Source organism: Pan paniscus, chromosome 9 (genome assembly GCF_029289425.2).
Source record: "Pan paniscus chromosome 9, NHGRI_mPanPan1-v2.0_pri, whole genome shotgun sequence".
NCBI classification, from domain to species: Eukaryota; Metazoa; Chordata; class Mammalia; order Primates; family Hominidae; genus Pan; species Pan paniscus.
In genome coordinates this window covers 8,716,924-8,725,767 of record NC_073258.2, presented here as the reverse complement: position 1 = coordinate 8,725,767, position 8,844 = coordinate 8,716,924, and positions in this window count along the sequence as shown.

Genomic DNA, 8,844 nt, shown 5'->3' with positions numbered 1-8,844 from the left:
TTCTTTTGTATTTGCTGGAATTCGTAGTGCTAAAGGAAAGGGGTCCTGATTCAGACCCCAAGTGAGGGTTCTTGGATCTTGCGCAAGAAATAATTCAGGGCGAGTCCACAGAGTAAAGTGAAAGCAAGTTTATTAAGAAAGTAGAAGAATAAAAGAATGGCTACTCCATAGACAGAGTAGCCCTGAGGGCTGCTGGTTGCCCATTTTTATGGTTATTTCTTGATGATATCCTAAACAAGGGGTGGATTATTCATGCCTCCCATTTTTAGACCATATAGCGTAACTTCCTCACGTTGCCATGGCATTTGTAAACTGTCATTGGTGCTGGTGGGAGTGTAGCAGTGAGGATGACCAGAGATCACTCTCATCACTATCTTGCTTTTGGTGGGTTTTAGCCAGCTTCTTTACTGGAACCTGTTTTATCAGCAACGTCTTTATGACCTGTATTTTGCACTAACCTCCTAACTCATCCTGTGACTTAGAATGACTTAACTGTCTGGGAATGCAGCCTAGCAGGTCTCAGCCTTATTTTACCCAGCTCCTATTCAAGATGGAGTTGTTCTGGTTCATATGCCTCTGACATGTCCCTTCTGCCTTTTATAGGAGAACCCTTAATCCTAAGGTTGCAGAGGGATGACGATCCATCTTTTGTAACGGCTTCACCTGAATAGGGGTGATGATATTTCTGCCTAGCTATTACAGCCTCTTGTGTTTAGGGTAGAGAGGAACTCAATCAGAAAGCATTGGTATGGCAAGGGCCAATCATAACTTTGAGTTCCGAGAAAAGGTGATATCTCGAAGATTAATACGTATTTAGTTTAAGAAAACGTTCAGTAAGCTTATCCTACATTCCTACACAAAGAGTACACAGCAATATATTCCACAACAGTAAAGCAAAATAAGTAAAACTATCTCAAGTAAACTAAATTAGAAGGCTTTCTATGAATTGGGCAACTATTGGAACCAAGCTGATATAGGGTTGCTAGATGATTCCAGTACATGCCCAGAATTAGAATACTGATTCAGATTTTCACATTACCCTTCCCTTTTGTTTCTTCTGAGCAGCAGAGATTACTGGTTGGTTCACAGAAATAAGCAGCGTTAGCCTAAATTGCAGAAACAAACTTAAAAACAACTGATGAGACTAGAATTTAATAACCAGTGTACCACAGTTCTTGAAACATAATTTCTCTCTCCAGTGTCCCATTTTTACTAAAGATAAGTTATGGTAAGACCAATTTGCTTTGTTTTGCTTGGCCTGATTACTTGTATAAAGTGCAGCAAAAATAATTATTTTTTTCATAAGCTCTTTTTGCACTGGCTTTGATGGAACTCTGTTCCATAGAAGGAATCTTACATAAGACTTTTTTAGAGCCGAGCCCTTTCATGGGTTTGTACCCTCAAATACCTGTGAGTTGAGTAAATTCCTCTCCTCTTGGGGTCGCAAGATAACCTGGGGCTTCTGGACCTGTTAGAAAGTGACATTCTTTACTTACCACAGGTCAGAAACCTTGTATGGGGACTGTTATCCATACCTTGTATGGGGACCTTGTAGACAAGGTCTGAGGCCAATTCCCCAAGGGGCTTTTATTGGCTTTACAAGTCAAGTTTGATTCCTTAAAGAAAAGCACACCATTCCAGTCAAAGTGTTGGTAAAATAACCAATTTCTCCAATTGTGTCCTGTTGCAAAAGAAAACATTCTTATTGCACTTATGCAAATACCTATATTGCCATAACTTAAGAATATTCACAACTAGTTTCCAAATTCTGGAGAAATCAGGTAGAGAGAAACAAATAAGCTCCAAATTTTGTTCAGAGGAGTATACTTTACTCAATTGCTAAAAGCTGTAAATAGCCCAAAAAAAAGTTTTCTTGACTCTGAAAAACAAAACAAAGTATTTAAGCAAAAACGTTTTAAGCAAAAAGTTTAGAAGATACTTCAGACTTCTTTAGTTACTCTATGCAGTTAACTTTTGTTTGATATTCATGAACATTTCAGCTCCCTGTGAGAGCTCTGAAAGTTTTTTTCCTCTATTCTGATGTCACAATCTCCGAAGTTACCAGAAAACCTGCATTTAAGAGCCCCTGTATAGTTCTACAACTGATTGTAAACCACCTTCTAAAGAGGAACAAAACAAGACTACAGTTTTTTTATGGATGACAAAAAGTTTTAGCACAGTCACTATTAAAGCCAAAATTGACTAGGAAATTTTGATTATCTTTGTGGCACACAAGGATTTTATGTAACCATCATACACTAAGTCCTATCAGAATTACAGGAGTTTTAAAATAATTTTGGAACACATATCAATAACACATTTATACAAATACAGCCCAAAGAAAGCTAAACACTATATTATATTTAATGATGCTTCCTGTATGATTTTTATGCCAAAAAAAGCCAAATGTCACTGTTGCATTAGGGCATTACTGATGTCAAACCCAGTTCTTAATAAAACCTTATAGACAAATCTACCAAATTTTAATGTTTGGCCATAAGGTAAGATTCTCATAAACCTTTTATAACCCTTAAAAATTTTTGTTAAAGAGCAGATTATAAGCAGGTTTTTGCTCTAAGAAAAACCTGTTGTGCTTTTGTTCCAATGTTCAGTTTACAGAAAAACTGAATAATGCCACTTTAACTTTAGCCAACATGTTTACACACACAATTTCTTTTACAATTAGTTCTTTACAAGCCTTCGATAACTTGTTCAAACCTTTAGCTTTATTTTATTTAACTTAAAACAATCCTTTGACCCTTTAAACTTAGGCAAAAAATCCACATTCCTATGCCTTCTTATAATCTTTTACCAAAAACACGTTTTACTTTTTTTTTACATGCCTTAAATGTAGAACCGTTTCCTCAGTAGTCTCAATTACATGTTATAATGTTAACTCCTGGCAACTTTTATTTTTGGTGAAAACATTGGTAAGTTTGGGATTTTAATGATGTACTAGGTGTGGAGCCTAGCCTAGGACACACCAGGCAGAAGTGCAGATAAGAGCTGACCCTCCAGCATAGCTAGGGGACATGGCTAACTCCACATGTGTCCAGGTCTTACCTACAATCTAATATCTCCAAGGGAGGTAAATTGAACAATTTTTAAACATCAAAGAAGCAGTTTATGACCTTAAAGCCCTTAGCAAACTTAATATCTAACCTGTGTAATTTAGACCAAATGTTTACATTTTTGAAGATATTTTTATTTTACCAATAATCTTTAAAACTGTCTTTATTTTCTGAGGATTACTTAAGTCACATGAACTAAAACGCATTATACTTTTTACTTTTCTGACAAAATATTTGATTTAAGCTTTTATTACTATTAAACCAATTAATCAAAGCTCTTTTAGATATAAACGTCACACACACAACACATACAAATACACAGACAGACAGAAGATAAAGGATTCATCCGTAAGCCAGAAATTGCACCCTAAACTTGGGCCACCATTGTGAAAAGAGAAAGCACAGCCACATGGTTACAAGGTCAGGCTCCCAAGGACATGACTGACCAGAGGGAAACCTCTTCCAGTTTACACATACACACACACACACACACACACACAGAGAGAGAGAGAGAGAGAGAGAGAGAGAGAGAGAGGCCAGGCGTCTGACTGGTAAAACATTCTTATCCTTTTGCTGGCATGCCAGGTTTCTGGGTTCCCTTTCCCTGAGTGTCCCTAGTGACCCGTCTGGCTGCACCACAGCCCTGGGGGCCAAGATGCAACACAAAAGGAAAATTATCTTTTTCTGTTCTGGTCAGAGCAAAATATGTGTGACAAAACATAGACATTAACCATTCTGCTTAGCACCCTGTATCAAACTGGCAAGGCTCAAACTTGCCCCTATCATCATAAATCCAACCTCCGACCAGGAGTTTCAACATGTGTTCTCTGGGCAAGATGGTCACCCTGAGTAATAGAAAAAAAAAGAAATGAGAGAAAGAAAAGCATTGCTTGTGGCAGGGTGGGGAAGGCGAGGCTCTCAGGGAGGCCAGAGAAAGAGCCACCCATTGCAGCGACCCTGAAAAGTTCAGGCGGCCGCTTGTTGGTCATGAAGGGATCTTTTCCAGCAGTCCCACCAGCTCTCAAGTTTCCCCTTTTAGGAAGCAAAAAGCTCCCCATGTCCCACGATACTGTACGTGCCTAATTCTGTCACTCATAGCCATCAGCAAAGAGTGCAAGGCAGATTAATCCAAAGAAAATAGCAGTTAACATCCCATAATGCCAAACCTGTTCTTAGATGAGAGGGACTTTACTGAGAGGGGCCTCTAACCCCCTAAATCTTAGGAGGGACTCTAATCCTCCTAAGTTGGGCCTCTAACCCAAGGTCAGTCAAGTATCCTTGCCTTTTATTGAGAGGGGCCTCTAACTCATTCTGTTTTGGGAGAGACTCTAACTAGCCTAAGTTGGGCCTCTAACCCAATCCCATTCTTTACCTGGGTACTCCACCACTTACCCAAAGTCGTCCAATCAGTGCTGCGGTCTATTTCCTTTGGGTTGGTGGGTCTCCTCAGTTTTGTCCCTTCTGTGGCTCATGAGAAAGATGCCACAGGACCCCACCACTTATCCAAAGTTACCCTTTGGGTCGGGGGTTTCCACACTATATTCCCTTCTGTGGTTGCCAGAAAGATGTTACAGGAAAGAGGTCCTGATTCAGACCCCAAGAGAGGGTTCTTGGATCTTGCGCAAGAAATAATTCAGGGCGAGTCCATAGAGTAAAGTGAAAGCAAGTTGATTAAGAAAGTAAGTAGAATAAAAAAAATGGTTACAGAGCAGCCTGAGGGCAGCTGGTTGCCATTTTTATGTTTATTTCTTGATGATATGCTTAAAAAAAGGGGTAGATTTTCCATGCCTCCCCTTTTTAGACCCTATAGGGTAATTTATAAATTCATGGTGCTGGCGGGAGTGTAGCAGTGAGGATGACCAAAGGTCACTCTCATCACTCTCTTGCTTTTGGTGGGTTTTAGCCGGCTTCTCTACTGCAAACTGTTTCATCAGCGAGGTCTTTATGACTCGTATTTTGTGCCGACCTCCTAACTCATCCTGTGACTTAGAATATCTTAACCACCTGGGAATGCAGCCTAGCAGGTCTCAGCCTTATTTTACCCAGCTCCTATTCAAGATGGAGTTGCTCTGGTTCACATGCCTCTGACGATGGGGTGTCTTGAGTCTGTAGCTTTAATTTTTTGCTGGAAGCTGCCCGAAGTTCCTTGCCATGTGGGCTGCTCCAATGTGGCCACTTACTTTACGACAGCTTCCTTCTTCACAGCTTGCAATGGAGAGAGAGTTTACTAACAAGACCTAGTCTTTTATAACATAACTACCCTGGGAGTGATATCCCATCACTTTGCCACTTTCTGTCAGTTACATGAAAGTCACAGGTCCCTTTCCCGACACTTAGGGTAGAGGGAGCTTAGAGCCTGTCCACCACAGTCTTCTATGAGACTCCCTACTTTGCCAGCCCCTGGCCTTGATTTCTGTACACTGAGACCCCCAGTGACGGTGTCAAATATTAGAAATGGGAGAATATGCAAGTGCCTTCAGGGCAAAAGTGGTTTCCACGGTTTCCAAACCCTCTAAGCTTTCCCTTCACTTTTTGAAATGAAAATTCCTTACTGTTTTGTCATCTCTTTATTGATTTTAAGAAAATATTTCTTATATTTTGTCCAGTTTTTCTTTTTAAAATTATTTTCAGCAGAAGGGTTGATCTAAATAACCTAGGCAACCACTTATTAGGAAAAAGAAGTCCTGATTTTAGAGCTTTAGAAGTTCTAAAAACTTGATTAGTAGTTTTTAGAAGATTCACTGAGACTGCTGTTTGGGGAACACATGTAAGGATGCAAGCATGGGAGCAGAAAGATAAGTTAGTTATTAATATTACAATAATACAGTTGAGAGATGATGGCGGCTTCAGTATACAGAAACTCCAGATGCAAGAGGTAAATAATTTTCAAATAAGCCCTCTAAAAACAAATACCTAAGACTTTAACATCCTCATTTTTTCTCAAGTGACACAACTGAGATCTACAGGGTAGTGTTACCTTTCAGCATTTTATTTGTTTTGCCTTTCAGGACTTTAGCCTCTGTTTCAACCATACATACCATCAGACAACATGTTAAAACCCTATATATTCTAGCTACACATTTTTAGAGAACAAGTCCTGAGCTACTGTGTAATAATAAACTTTCATGTGCTGCCACCAATAAAATGTTTCCCGTTTTTCTATTAAGAGAACAACGGGGCCGGTCGTGGTGGCTCACGCCTGTAATCCCAGCACTTTGGGATGCCGAGGTGGGTGGGTCACCTGAAGTCAGGAGTTCGAGACCAGCCTGGCCAACAAGGTGAAACCCCATCTCTACTAAAAATACAAAAAAATAAGCTGTGCATGGTGGCAGGTGCCTGTAATCCCAGATACTCAGGAGGCTGAGGCAGGAGAATGGCTTGGACCCGGGAGGCAGAGGTTGCAGTGAGCCGAGATCATGCCACTGCACTGCAACCTGGGCAACGAGCAAAACTTCGTCTCAGAAAAAAAACAAAAACAAAAAAAACAAAACCCAAAACAAACAAGCAAACAAAACAATGGGAAGATACCGTACCGCTCCAGAGGCGCCCTCTAGAGGGAAGTCACCTGGGACAATCTGCAGCTTTAAATCAGGATTGTATCTCAAATATCCTCTGGAACCACCCTTGTTCTCTAAGTTGGCGAAGTTGGTGTGGTGCTTAACAAAGTTATTCAGGCCACCATGCCTGGCTAATTTTTGTATTTTTAGTAGAGATGGGGTTTCACCAGGTTTGCCAGGCTGCTCTCGAACTCCTGACCTCAGGTGATCTGCCTGGCTTGGCCTTCCAAAGTGCTAGGATTACAGGCTTGAGCCACCGTGGCCTATAATCTCAGACTGGTCAATAATGGTTTTGGTAAAATCACAACCAACCTGTTGTTTCTATTCAGTCACGTACTTGATCTATGACTCTGAGCAAGTTGTTTCACCTGAGTCTTAATTTCTTTCCCTGTAAAATGGGCATAATGGGACCATCTCATCATACTGGTTAAGTGTTGCAGGGACCAGATGAGAACCAGGGAAAGCACTTAGAAAAGGTTGTTATCTGGCTAGGTGCAGTGTAATCCGCCTGTAATCCCAGCACTTTGGGAGGCTGAGGCGGGTGGCTCACTTGAGGTCAGGAGTTCGAGACCAGCCTGGCCAACATGGTGAAACCCTGTCTCTACTGAAAATAAAAAAATTATCTGGGCATGGTGGCAGATACCTGTAATCCCAGCTACTCCGGAGGCTGAGTCAAGAGAATTGCTTGAGCCTGGTAGGTGGAGATTGTAGTGAGCTGAGATTGTGCCACTGCACTCCAGTCTGGGTGATAGAGGGAGACTCAGTCTCAGGAAAAAAAAAAAAAAAAAGGTTATTATCTAACTAGGAGGTGGAATTAGTACAGTTACTTGCATTTGCCAGATCACGGGAAGCCCAAAAGTTACAGTAATGTCAGCCAGGCTGCTGAGAGCCCTATCCCATCACCAACACATATTAGAATCAAGCCTGACCTAGGCAGCCTGCTACTTCTGGGTTCCACAGCAACACTATGTCTTTCCTGTCCCTGCTGGAGTAAGTGAGCACACTGGTTTTCCTCCAAAGTTCTTTCTTTCTCCCAAGACAAATGTCCATCTTCAATTTCATTTTCCTCTTTCTCCTTCTTGCCCATCTATTTCCCACTCCCGTTTATCACTCACTCAAACTGCCCGTTCCCCTCACCCTGGCCCCCTTCCTCTCATTACCCTTCCTTGGTCCCATTGACCTGACAGGCTTTTCCCCAGCCCTTCCTCCTCCTAGCCTACCCACCCTTTTTGCGCTTATTCCTCACCTCTCTCCCACCTCCTTGTCCTGAATGCCCATTTCAGCCTGAGACTCTACTCTGTGTCGGCCTCTTTCCCTCCTCTCAGCTGATGCTGGCCTTAGCCATTTCCGTGCATCATTCAGTTTCTCCCAGTCAGGCGTTGGAAGTGCAAAGCTCTCAGCAGCACACAGCCTTCAGCATGTGGATGGGGGTTCTAGGGGTGTGGAGAGGCACCTGAGAAGGACAGTACACCCGGTGCTTGCTGAGGGATTGAAGTCTGCAGAGCTATAAATTTAAACCTCTTTTCTTCTACATTGGGCTCAGGAGTCTTGAGTGATTCCAAACTGCTCCCCACCAGTTCATTTCTTTCCAGCCCTGAATGATCACTCTAGGCAGAGTCAGAATATATAGTGAAAAGAGCATGGCCTTTGGGATCAGGCAGACCTGGGTTCAAATCCTTACTCCACCACTTAAAAAATTTTTATTTTTTAATTTTTGTGGGTACATAGTAGGTGTATATATTTTGATACAGGAATGTAATGTATAATAATCGCTTAAGAATAAATGGGGTATCTATCACCTCAAGCATTTATCTTTTTTGTTACAAACAATTGAATAAGTTATTTTCTAATGTACAATTAAATTATTTTTGACTATAGTCACCCTGTTGTGCTAGCAAATACTGTCTTATTCATTCTGATTTTTTTTTTGTACTTATTAACCATTCTGACTTCCCCTCAGCTCCCCCAATACGCTTCACAGCCTCTGGTAACCATCCTTCTACTCTCTATGTCAATGAGTTCAATTGTTTTAAATTTTAGCTCCCACAAATAAGTGAGACCATGCAAAGTTTGTCTTTCTGTGCCTGGTTTATTTCACTTAACATAAAGACCATCCATCAGTGTTGTTGTAAATGACATGATCTCATTCCTTTTTATGGCTGAATAGTAGTACTCTATTGTGTATATGTACCGCATTTTCTTTATCCATTCATCTG